Source organism: Nycticebus coucang, chromosome 2 (assembly GCF_027406575.1).
Source record: "Nycticebus coucang isolate mNycCou1 chromosome 2, mNycCou1.pri, whole genome shotgun sequence".
NCBI lineage: Eukaryota > Metazoa > Chordata > Mammalia > Primates > Lorisidae > Nycticebus > Nycticebus coucang.
In genome coordinates, this window is record NC_069781.1 from 174,393,521 (window position 1) to 174,407,475 (window position 13,955).

Below are 13,955 nucleotides of genomic sequence, written 5' to 3' on the forward strand. Positions count from 1 at the left end.
TTTTCATCCCTTCAGCATGTGTTGATCCCTAGATTCCTCCTTATTAAGCATCCAGCTTTCTAAACTTTGTCCCAGGTCTGATTCCCAAAGGACCCTCTGGAACCACCCAGTTATTCATCCCGCTGACATCTTTAGCCAGTGGACTGGTGGCAAAGCCCTGAGCAGCAGCATTTACTGTGTTTCCATGGTAGAAACACACCATGCTGTGGCTGATATCTCATTCCTGAGGGTGATCAACCAGCTGACAACATTCCTGAAAATTTATTCATAATTTCTCACAAGTGAGCAAATCTAGCCCCTCACTGTCTCCAATCTATGATAGACACTTTTTTGGTCAAATTTAATCATTCAGTGTGAAATACTTCACATTTAGTATTTCATTTCATCCCCATGGCAACCTTGAGATGTTGGGTTTACCATTTTACAGATGAAGAGATGGGATTTCCAAAATGAATTCTGTTGCCCCACAGATTTGCCCACACTGTCAGACTATACAGAGATGCAAAGTTCTGAAATATGTTAGGATCCGTTTACTCATTCCGCCATCTACTAATTCAAATAATAATTTTTTTTTTTTTTTTTTTGAGACAGAGTCTCAAGCTGTTGCCCTGTGTATAGTGCCTTGGCATCACAGCTCACAGCAACCTCCAACTCTTGGGCTCAACTCTTGTAACTTGGGCTCAAGTGATTTTCTTCCCTTAGCCTCCCAAGTAGCGGGGACTACAGGTGCCCACCACAATGCCTGGCTATTTGTTGTTGTTGTTGCAGATGTCATTGTTGTTTTAGCTGGCCTGGGCCAGGCTCGAACCTGCCAGCGTTGGTGTATGTGGCCAGCACCATATACACCTACCCGCTGAACAATGGGCACCGCCTCAAATAATTATTAATGACTGCTCATGTTTTGCTCTGAGCCTTGGATGATGGCTGGAATTTAACCCAGCTGGTCGGAGGGACAAGTGTTCCAAAGTCATAGTGGTTAAGAGACTGGTTTTAAAACATAAAAATCCAAGCTGCCATTAAGACTAAAATATGGGGAGCAGATGGAGAACTGAAAGAAACTGAGGTTCAGGAAAGGGACAATAGCCAGCCCTAGGCCCAGGCCTTTCCACCACGTGCTAATTGTCTTGAGTCACGTTTAACCGTTAGATTGTGTTGGATTAACCATGTAAACTTATGTGTAAGTACAGGGATGGTTGATCACATTGCTATTATTTCAAGGGTACAGGGAAGGCTTATGACCTTAAATTAACTTTAAGATAGACTATCTAATGCTAGGAATTTTAACCTTGGGGAAAGGAGAAGAGCACAGTGATATTAACACACACGTGATGGAACGCATGTATTTCTTTAGATTGTAACTCATGATGGCAGCAGGTCATCAAATCAACTTGGTAATTATAACGTTAACCAGCATTTTAAAATTAAAGAAATATCAGAATGCATCAGATAATCGAAGTATTAATATTTTATGAAGCTTTCATTTATGTACAGTTATATACACACACACACACATAGATGTGAATAAGAGGCAGAGGGACATTGGCCATCAGCTTCCGCTTGAAAGGTGTTTTCAGAATTAAAGAAACTTCTTAGCCTGGAATTGAGAGAGCAGTTGCTCTGTAATGGGGATGAAGTGTTTGAGGAAATCATCCGTTATGTAAGAAGAAATCATCTTTTATGCACATACAGACAGTCCTGAAGTCCAATTCACATCAAATAACCAATATCAATCGAAAAACTCCCAGCAGCCTAATTCTGTCATGGGTCTAAGTAACTACTCTAGAGATTAAAATAAGTAGCTTTCTTCTGCAAATTTCCAGGCAACTTAAAGGTTTGTCACCAAATGCACAAAATGTTTATCAACATGAAAGTCAAAGAAATGAGCCAGTAAAAGTTAAGCAATGCCAGACACCTCTTGCTTATGGATAGACAGAAGGCCAAGCCATCTTCCAAGTGGTGATTATTGGGAAACAATGGTGGAGTGTGACTCATGGGAACTGGGGTTTAGGGCACTGTTTAATATAGTGATTGCTTGGGAAACTCTTCCCCAGATATCTCAGGAAATACGAAGGAAATTGACGTGGAAGGGAGAGGTCTAAACTTGAACCCTCAAGGGGATTAGGTTGGGGGGAAATTAAGAACATGAAAACAGATTGTGTCCAGGAGGTGTTGTTATGAGCAGGACACACTTCATTTAACAGACCAGCAGACGGTTCAATCGCATTATTAATACCACCACGTGAGGGGTGTTACCCCCACATACACATATGTTCCATCTATGTGACCTCTCCCGTTTGTTCTGAGTTTGCTCCTCACCACCATCTCCTGTCAGCCTTCCCTCTCTTAAAAAACAAAACAAAACAGGGCTGCGCCTGTGGCTCAAAGGAGTAGGGCACCAGCCCCATATACCAGAAGTGGTGGGTTCATACCCAGCTCCGGCCAAAAATAAAAAAACAAAACAAAACAAAATTAGACTGGTAGAATAAACCTTCCATTTTAACTTTGTGATTACAGAAAAAAAGAACCAAATGTGCTGATATCATCAGTGCAGATTTAGGGAAAGTTTTCTGTAAAGGGTGTTTCCAAATACTGGAAACTATCTCACCAATAGATCTTTAAGAACTCTAAATTTTTTTTTTTTTTATAAAATGTTTTATTTTTTTATTTTTTTATTGTTGGGGATTCATTGAGGGTACAATAAGCCAGGTTACACTGATTGCAATTGTTAGGTAAAGTCCCTCTTGCAATCATGTCTTGCCCCCATAAAGCGGCCCCTGTGGCTCAGTCAGTGAGGCGCCGGCCCCATATACTGAGGGTGGTGGGTTCAAACCCGGCCCCGGCCAAACTGCAACCAAAAAAAAAAAATAGCCTGGCGTTGTGGCGGGCGCCTGTAGTCCCAGCTACTGGGGAGGCTGAGGCAAGAGAATCGCATAAGCCCAGGAGTTGGAGGTTGCTGTGAGCTGTGTGAGGCCCCGGCACTCTACCGAGGGCCATAAAGTGGGACTCTGTCTCTACAAAAAAAAAAAAAGAAAGAAAGAACTCTAAATTTCCTGGCTCAGTGCCTGTAGTTCAAGCAGCTAAGGCAACAACCACATGTACCAAGGCTGGTAGTTCAAATCCAGCCCAGGCCCACCAAACGACAAAGACAACTATAGCCAAATAATAGCCCGGCATTGTGGTGGGTGCTTGTAGTCCCAGCTACTTGGGAGGCTGAGGCAAGAGGATCTCTTAAGCCCAAGAGTTTGAGGTTGCTGTGAGCAGTGACGCCACAGCACTCTATCCAGGGTAACAGCTTGAGACTCTGTCTCAAAAAAGAAAAAAAAAAAAAACTTCTAAATTTCCTAAGTTTTGACTTTTAGAAAATCAACACCTTCTGTTCAGCGGTTGAACATGAAGACAAATCTCAGTGAGTAAATGAGAATTTTTTAGAAGGATTTTTTAAATTTAGAAAATCCAAATATTTCTGAAAGTCTAGAAAGAGCTTTTTAAATATAAGCAAATCAGGAAAAGAAGGGAAAATATAAAAGTGCAGAAAATTTACAAGTCTTTGGTATGAAAATGAAAAAACACAGGGTAGGCACATAATCTAACAATAAAAGTTAAATATTAAGTGAAAAATTTGGTAAAATTTGCTTCGAAGGGAAAAGAATTTAGGTGTATTCTCATTTTTTTAACTTTCACAGAGTCCATCTTTCTTAAAAGAAATATTTTATTTTTTTATTAAGTCATATATACATAGATCCTGAATACATTTATGCCTTTGTGGGATTCAATATGTTGATTATTTGTACAAATTGGACTGCTTACATCTTACTAATTAACATAGCTTTCACCTCATTTACTTACCATGTTAAGACATTTGTGTTCAATGCTTGATAGGTTTGACTAAAAGAAAATTTTTAATAAGAATTTTTCATGGCAAAATGACAGAACAAGATACATTTATCCAGGGACTGACCCCATGCAGCATTTTTCAATACAAATTGAAACACTGGGGTGATGGATCAGTTCACCAGGGAAGAGTGAAATAATCCTTGCCCTTAAATGTATTCTCCAGGATCTCATGGGGAGAGCTTTACATGAGGGGGCAGCGTAATTACAAGAAATAATTGCAGGCAACTATAAGGCAGTTCCCCACCTTGGATGATAAATTATACTGAGATACAAGAACACCTTATGTGAAATGCTAATGCTTTCATCTCCATGACATTGTAAGGAACTATCAAGTCCAAAAAAATGAACCAAGGTAAAGCACATTCTATGAATCTCTGCTCACAGGGATTAGTTATTCCATTTGCAATTTGCAATGGAGTTTATTTCGTTCATAAATATATACCATAGATTTAGTGCCTGAAGATAAACGTATTAACTTATTTGCTAGTGATGGAGATGGGACAGTAAAACATCTTTCCTAAATGCTATGTAACTTGAGGGCATATTCCAGAACTGAACCTTACTGGCAACATCCATAATCTATAATTCTTTGTGAGTAATGAACGTTCACTGCTCGTAACTGCTAATTCCATTAGCCTTTGCCATATCTTAAAATCACTTGGGGAACTTTAAAAATACTGATGCTCGGTTCAGCCCTCAAAGATTATGATTTAATTAGTCTGGGCAGGATTTTTAAAAGTTGTCCAGGTCATTTTAATGAACAGCCAAGGTTCGAGAGCCATGAAACATAGCTGCTCATCTTGTCCCTTAAATGCGCACTGATTCAGTTCACACTGAAGAGACTTGGCTTTTCCTTGGTCAGTCATTTCTTTGCAATTATTTCTATAAGGCTACAATGGGTAACTCGTGATCATTCCAAGCCAGAGAGTAGTATCTGAGCTTGGGTAGGGCTCCTATAGCAAGCACGCCCTCCCAGTAAAGCCACACATGGCCAAGGGCCACTGTTGTCAAGGTCCCCATTGCTTTGCAAAACCTCCCGCGTATTGTCGGGATGTTGTCCTGGACCAGGTACACAAAATCATGCAAAGACCTTTGAAAACAGTCTTTGAGTCCATGAGGCAGGCTGGTATTTAAGTATCTGGGACATATCTCATGGTGTCTCCCCCTTACCCCTCACTTTCTTCCAGACCTATTTGAACACACAGGCTGTGTTTCTCTGCAAATTTCCTCTCCATTTTTTAAATTCTTTATTAAACCATAACTGTGTACCTTAATGCATTTATGGGGTACAGTGTGCTGATTTGATATACAACGTGGAATGCTTACTTCTAACTGATTAACATAACCATCTCCTCGCTTACTTATTTGTTGTGGTAAGACAATTATACTCTATTCTTAACAGTTTTGGACAGTCTCACTTTGTTGCCCGTGGTACAGTGCTATAACATCACAGCTCACAGCAACCTGAAACTCTTGGGCTTAAGTGATTCTCTTTCCTCAGCCTCCCAAGTAACTGGGATTACAGGTGCCCCCCACAACATCTGGCTATTTTTAGAGACGGGGTCTCGCTCTACCTGCTTCAACTTCCCAGAGTGTTCAGATTACTAGCATGGGCCACCGTGCCTGGCCCCAAATTTCCTCTCCATTTTGATGACTTCCCCTTAACTCTTGTTTCTCAGCTTCTCATTTCTCTACACTTTGTACCTATTTTATAGCTCTCTTGATGTATATATTTGCATGATAAAACCATATAACATATAATATTAACACTTACCAGATGTATCTGAGTTAATTTTCCTTTAGCTGGATTTCCAAAATGCCCATGACCTTTCTAACACTCTCTGATAGGAAGGCAATTATGATAGTGACAGAGACCAATATTTTGTATGCATGTGTGGTCAGTAATAATCTGGAGAACATTAAGCTCATTTTGTCAGGAATATATGTGGAAAAGTTTAAAATGAGCAAAAATGATAATAGGACATTTTTCTAGTGTGCTCTGCTATGTTATTTAATGTAAAAAAAAAAACAAATATACTGATTATATCCCAAATATCTTCTAGTAATTCAACAACTGGGATATTTGGAGTTACCACAATGCCAACTCTCTCCCTTCTATTAAAATCTGATGACATCATTATCACTTAAAAACCCGTGACAGATCTAACCTCCTTTGGCCTGATTCCAAAGCTTGACATTCAGGGCATCCATAGTTCAGTTCCGTCCCAAATTTCATATCTCCCCATTTACCTGCCGGGATGTCCTCACCCCACCCATACCTACACCTATCTACCTGAGAGATGATTTTCTGGCTAAAATGCCCTTCAGTGGTCCAATGCCTTTCCAAATATTTGTCCTTCTCTCTTTCCTTCAGTAAAAAACCCTACTTCTCCTACAAGACTCAACTCAAATACTCCCTTCTTTGTAAAGCTCAGCACAGCACGTTCTGTCTCATTGGAATTCATTGCTCCTTCATCAGTCTCCCAAGACATTTTGTGTGAGATTCTATTATTACACATAACACATAGTATCATCAAGCTTGGGGTTGTAATTGTACCCATGTGAACTATATGGGGCCCAGGTGGATCTTATTGATCTGACTTGTGCGCATAGAACAGGAGCTCCATAAATCTTTGTAGATTTGAATTAGGCTAGATAATTGCAAAATTATGTCATTGCGAGTCAGCCTTGTTATAGAGGCTGTGAAATGCCAAGTGTGGCCTTTACTAAAGGTTGTATGAGAGAATTACTAAGCAGCTATTGTACCCTCGTGTTAAAACATATTTCTCCCCCCGAAAAGTTAAAATCATGACTGCCATACAGATGTAAAATGAATAGTTATGAAAGATTTTTTAACTCATTTATTAATGAGGGAACCAGTAAGAAGTTAAATTTGTTTAAAGAATTCTAAAATGGGGGCGGCGCCTGTGGCTCAGCGAGTAGGGCACCGGCCCCATATACCGAGGGTGGCAGGTTCAAATCCGGCCCTGGCCAAACTCAACAACAACAAAAAGAATTCTGAAATGACACATGTGTTCAGGCAATCAGGAACACTGAAGTGAATTTGCAAATAGATGCAAAACTGGTGAATAGCTAGAAAACAACAATCAATTATACGGTGCCAGACAAAATGTATTTACATTTTTATGGGAAATAATCATCCGTGTTCTACAACTTAGAGTTGGAAAACAGCTGAAAGCCACTGACAGGCGCAGCTGGCCTGGAAGGGTGACACCAGAAAGGACATCTATTCATCATTTTTGTTCATTTCAAGATTGTTCACATTTTTTACCACCAGCCTTCCTCCCCTGGCCTTAATCAAGTTGAGACTATTCTTGATCACACACAAAAAGGCAAGTCTCATTAGGATTGGCCTAGAAGCTCATTACATTTTAATTGCCTCTACTTGCCCATCGCCTGCATTAGAATGTCACATCCCAAAGAAAGAAACCAAATTTGTCTTTGTCTTAAATATTAATTCTTATTCTAATAAATTGCTTTTTTTGTTGTTTTTATGGTAATATTGGCATCAGGTAAAGCCATCAGGATGTTTTTCTCCTCAAGAACAATAACATGGGGAACTGAAGATGCTAATGATATTTCTTTTCCAAGAATGTCTTTGTTTTGAAAATGAGCTGTTGGTTACCCTGTGTAATGATCTAGTTTGCATATAGTTTAGAGTCACTGTGCTCAGGCACTAACGGCCTTTTGCTGACCCGGCATACTTGTGGAGAGTTAGAAACATCACTCTTATAACTAAGTCCAGCTTTATCATCTGGTCCAGAGGCATTTCAACTATGTGAATGCTGCTGTTTATAAGATCGATTAGCAGTTTCCTATTCCTGTTTATAAAGACACGGATATAAAGATACAATTAAGAGATACTCACAGTGTTTCTATAAGAGATTCAACATACAGATCTCAACCCTTAAAAATGTTATTATATGTCATGATAGAAAACATTGGGAAAACTTTTCAACGCCCAACTAAAGGGATATAGTGTGGGGAAAAGGGAATTTGTTAATTACTTGCCTTGTCATGGAGTTATTTTAAAATTACTATTTTTGTAAACTGTGCTTTCAAGGAGAAAAATACATGATTTATTAAAATGAAATAGAACATAAAAGATTTATGCCTACTTAATAATAGACAGGGTGACCATAAAGTTTGTGTACAATTTTAAATTGCACACAAACTTTATGGCCACCTTGTGTAATCAGTAGAATAAGACACGAACAGTACAGATGTATATTGAAAAGGACAGATTTTCTATTTGACATTCCCTTTATATTGCTGCATCAATAACATTTTCAAAGGAAGAAAGGAAGAATGAAATGATGGTCAAAGATTCTCTTCCCGGGCGGCGCCTATGGCTCAGTCGGTAGGGCGCCGGCCCCATATGCTGAGGGTCGCGGGTTCAAACCCGGCCCCGGCCAAACTGCAACCAAAAAATAGCCGGGCGTTGTGGCGGGCACCTGTAGTCCCAGCTACTTGGGAGGCTGAGGCAGGAGAATCGCTTAAGCCCAGGAGTTGGAGGTTGCTGTGAGCTGTGTGAGGCCACGGCACTCTACCGAGGACCATAAAGTGAGACTCTGTCTCTACAAAAAAAAAAAAAAAATTCTCTTCCCTAGCCTGTGATTTAGGGACTTGTAATACAGGAAAGGAAAGGGTCTCATTATGCTTTGTTTTGCTAACAGGCTCCTGATGTCCTCCTCCTGGTGTGATTTTCATTAGAGCTATTTTCAAAGTACTTGAATTGGGATTAGTCAGTAAGGGTCTTATTGTTCCTTTAGTCACTACCACAGTTTTATGTGGCCTAAAATACAGAATTCATTACTATGCTGTGTCCTTTGCAGCCTGGGCCCCCATGACCTTGAAAATCCCCAAGGGGAAGACCTAGACATTTGGATGATACCACCTTTCAAACAAGGGGTCTTGGAGTCATTACCAGCCCCAAGAGCCTGTTCTTTTCATGGGGCACAGAACTTAAAATGGGTTGATATGTTTTTATGCCACTTGGTTATGAGTGTGAACTCGCTAGAATGGAAGTCTTGCCCGCTTACTCATGGAAGTTGGCAAGTACCAGGAAATAAGTGGGCAATGCTATAACCTTAATAAAATCAGCTTAATGGAAAATATTCTATTGGTCAAATGGCATTTTGTAGCTAAAGGGATGCCTCCAAAACATATTTATACTCTGTGAGATGTGTAAACACCCACCATAGGCATCCAGAACACAGCATATTCTGTGAGAAGCCAGTGTATGTGAGCACTTAACGATAGTTTGTGTTTGTAAGTTTCCTCAAGGGTATGTAAAGGTTTATATTCTCTCACTCACCCCCTCTCATGTTTCAGATAAAAAGTTAAACCAAGCTTGTCATCAGTCTGAATTGAGTAGCCTCTGGGATGGGTATTTGGAGATCTGTTTTCCTTACTTCCGTCTATGCAGTAAATACTATCTGAATAGCATGGGCATAAAATATATTCATTGGGTCTGGAGGCTCATGCTTTGGGAAGTGTTGTGGCCACTCCTCAGAAGCAGGTGGATGTTCTTAACCAAAATTTGTTTTCAAAGTCAAGACACTCACCAACAGGATATAGACAGATTAATAACTCACATCATGAAGTTCTCTGAGGAGAGCTAAGAATTCCTTGAGTGAGCAGGGACAGGGGGCTGGCTTGGGATTTGATGTTGTTACAGGTGGGACTGGGGAGAGGGTTCCTCTGCATGGGTCAGGGCTTGCATTGTTTGAGCATCCCGCCAGTGCCACAGGAGAAAGAAGCCCAGCTCACTTATCACCTTCCCAGGTAGAAGGTAGAAGGGGAAAAGGGAAGTGATGAAAAGTACAAGATACTGGCAGTTAAATGTTAACAATGGAATTGAAAGGTTGGGTGCAGCGGCTCATGGCTATAATTCTAGCACTTTGGAAGAAGGATTAGGATTGCTTGAGGCTGGGAATTCAAGACCAGCCTAAGCAACATAGTGAGACCCCCACCTCTACAAAGAAAAAGCAGAAAAATTAGCCAGGCCTGGTAGCAATGCACCTGTAGTCTCAGCTACCTGGCAGGCTGAGGCAGGAGGATTGCTTGACCTCCAGAGTTCAAGGTTGCAGTGAGCTATGATGAGGCCATTGCACTGGGCAACAAAGTGAGACCCTATTTCAAAAAAAAAAAAGTCAAACGCTACATAAAGAATTGGGAATTTAAAATAACTATATAATCCCTTCTTGTTCCCTTTCAAAATTCTTGCTCTCCCCCCACAAATTGTAAGCTGGAATTTAGAATCTGATATAGGAAGCAATAAGTAAGCCATTATCTATAATTCCAGAGAAACAATAAAAGTAAATATATATATAGGTATAAATACAGGGGGCAGATGAAAGGAAAATATACGTAGGACTGGGGAAGGCGAGATGAGAACCATGTTGTGAAGTGGATCTGAGGGGTGGTGAGGAAGAGATGTTGTTTGTGGGTAACAGAGCCCATCCCAGAGAGGAAATTTTTAAGCGAGATCAAGTACGCCTACGTATGGAGTTCTCAGAAAAGAGGATGGAAGTCTCCATCCAGAGTCAGTCCCAAACCACCTCGACTTACAATATCCTAAAAAGACAGGTGTGGTATTTAAGGATTTTAAATAGAAAGTGACAACAAACTGGTAAATTTTAAATGATCTCATCATAAAAAATTGGTAAGTACATGAGATGATAGATATGTTAATGAGCTTAATTTAATCATTTCACAATCCATACGTTCTATCAAAGCATCACCTTTTATCCATAAATATATATAATTATTCATTTAAAAAAAAATAGCAGCAAGGTGACACATGCATTTAGGAAAAACCACCCAGCAGCAAGTGAAGGATGGAGGCCAGACCAGAGTGACTTGGGAAAATGGCCGAGAGCAGTTGGGAGAGCAGAGAGCTGAGATGACCTTAATGCAGCCTCAGGACCTCAGTTGCTACGAAAGGTGGGGAGGTGCAAAGTAATTAAAGTGTAGAGACAATTAGGAATGAATCCAGCCTTCTGACGTGGATGAATAAGCAAGGGAAAAAAGTGCAGTGTAAGTTTTCTGTCTGACTTTCAGACGAAATCCAGAAAGCTAGATAGTTAATGAGGCTGGAGATGGTGACATCAAACTATTGAGAGAGGATAGGATGGGACTCCTCCTCCTCCTAAAAGTACAAAAAAAAATACATAAGTTATATTCATTGATCTATTCAAGAGGCTTTACATGAGACCAAAAAACAACAAAAAAAGTGGGTGGGAGCTAGTATATCCAAGAATATTTCATAAATATTTATTTTAGGAACTGGTTTCTAAACTTCTCTTTCCTTTAAAAAAAAAAAAAAAAACTACCTATTATTGGTGATGCCATCCCTGGAAAAATAGAGACAAGTCAAAATCAGAAAATAAAGTTTGAGCCATGTAACTTTAATTACAAACAGTATAAAAGTGTCCCTGAGGAAAAGTAGGTCCCCTCCCCCAGCCCAGAATCCCAAGGCCCCTCTTAGAGGGAATGACTGTTGCCAGCTTCCCTGTGTCTTTTCAGAAATCTGAATCGCTTTGCTGTGAACCGTAGCCAGTGGCTGTCCACCTAATCTTTCAAAAGGATTTATCTATCAAGAAGTCCATTTCTTCAATTCCAAGACCTACAGAGCCAGAACTGCCCGCAAAAGTAAATTAAGCAGCGGAGGAATAGATCAAAGTAACCAATGGCTCTTAGAGCCAGTTGAGTCAGTTTTTACAAGTTGAGTGATTTATTATCTGCCTTTAGTGAACATACTTCCTGCAAGGGTTTCAGTTTCTTCCATCAGGCCTGTGGCTCCAGGTGACTCGCCTGTTTCCATACAGAGCTCGGAAACTTGTCTTCCCTGGGAACAATCAGCAACAGCACCACACACCCAGGAATGATCTGGGACTACAAGAGGGATGCTTTAGTACAATCTGTCTCTTATTTGGGGTGAGAATAGTTACCAGGACAGGAAAATGCTTTGGAAATTCTTTTTATTTTATTTCTTCTATCTCCAAAACAGAAGACTCAAAGAAATAAATCATCACCAAATACTTCAATCCTGAAATATCTTACTACGTGGCCAGTCTATAATCCTTTCTAATCAGAGATGCTTGGGTAAAGCATAAAATCTTAAAATAGCTTTTTTCTTGGAATATAAAATGTATCTATTTGTTGGAGAAAATCTGAAAAGGCTATGAAAATAGAAAGATTAAAATAATCATTATGTCACCATTCAAAGATAGCCATTGCTGGTATCTACCAAGCTATATTTCATCTACAGATACTACAGTTTTGCTTAAGGTCTTGGTGGGATTTTTTTTTCCAATATACTAAATTTTCTTCAGACTCAAATCAAAGGAAGTAACTCATTAAAGTGGGCTCTTTGTGTCTTTGTCCCCGAGGAGGGAGCCAGCTGTTCTGGCAGGTGTGGGGACGCTTCAGCGTTCCTCTACAGCAGGTGTTTCATAATCCTCTGTCCCTTCCATCTCCTCCAGCAGTGCTCTGAGCAACAGAAACCATTCTGCAAACCTGCTCTGTGGAAGGTAGAGATTAAGCACGAATGATTTACACCTGTGAGAAAGATTGTTTCTTTTAAAACTCACTTTAAACTGTGGTTATGATGTATTTGTTTGGGAACACTGTTGGCTCAGCTTTAGCTTTGGGAGAAAGTGGCAAGGTAACGAGACTGTCTGTGGCTATTTGTTTAATGCCAAGCTGGCTTCAGTTTCTCCAGAAAATGGGTTGTATAGGCTCCCCCCTCACCCCCACGCTGTATATTTCACGTGGAGGAGGGGGCAGTACATAGCCCTGGATACAATTAGAGATCTTCCAGCTTTATCATCAATTTCACAATATTTTTTCACAATATTTATTTTTGTAAATTTCAGATTATTATGGGGGTACATGTGTTTTGGTTACATAGTTTGCTTTTGTGAAGTTAATGTCATAGGTGTGTCCTTCACCCAGAAACTGCGCAATGCACCTGTCGGGTTGGAATTTACCCATCTCCGTCTCCTCTCTCCCCCTACTTGAATATCATTGACTTTCGCTTCCATATGAGCACGGAGGTGTTGACCAACTACCACTTGATCCTGCAATCCCATTACTAGGTATTTTTTTTTTTTTTATTAAATCACGGCTGTGTACATTAATGCAATCATGGGGTACCATGTTCTGGTTTTATATACAATTTTAAATATTTTCATCAAACTGGTTAACATACTAGGTATTTACTAAAGGAAAGAAAGATGTTTATCATAAAAACACTCACACTGGAATATCTGTAGGGGCACAATTCACAGTTGCAAAGATGTGAAAATGACCCAGTGCCCTTCAATACACGAATGGCTCCAATACATTGTGGTTTACGTCTACCATGGGAGATTCTCCAGCCATCAAAACAGACGGAGATCTAGTCTCTTTTGAAACAACCTGGATGGAATTTGAGACCATCCTCTTAAATGAAGTATTGCAAGAATGCAAAAACAACCGTCACATGTACTCAATATTGAATTGGAACTAATTTTACAATTTAACGTTCAATGACTTAAAGCTATTTTTTAAGAACACAGCTTCTGTTGGAATGATGGAAGTGTATGGTATTTACCCCCGCTTGAACGAATGTTGTTTTAATATACTGTGGTGCAATAGATGACTCAGGGAGTATCACCAAAGGACATGTGGTTAGCCTAGAACATAACATCATCTGTTCTATGCACGACTTCTGTCTTTATGCTTGTGTAAAGTCAGTATATTTTATTCCTTTGCATCAGCAGACACTGCCATATTGGTATCTTTCAAAGTGACATTGATATTACTGAACATCAGGCAAAAGCAAAAGTATATGCCAGTAGGAATAGCAAAAATGAAAAGAAAATTCTGCAAAAGACAGTGTTCAGTGTAACAAAATGGGCAATAACATAGTTTACCTATAAGGATAAGCATTGAATATAGTCTCAAAATGAAAAAGATCTTTGGCAATAAGATCCTCTATCATACTAGTTTGTGTATCCTGGATAGATTTCGAGAAAGGTGATTTTACCATC

The 13,955-nt window shown here is 39.8% G+C and overlaps 1 long non-coding RNA gene across 1 annotated transcript in view; it reads left to right on the forward strand.

Annotated features, from left to right (window-relative positions):
- Positions 1 to 13,955, forward strand: part of LOC128572272 (uncharacterized) — a 35,331-nt gene that overhangs the window by 9,844 nt on the left and 11,532 nt on the right. The window lies entirely within an intron of this gene.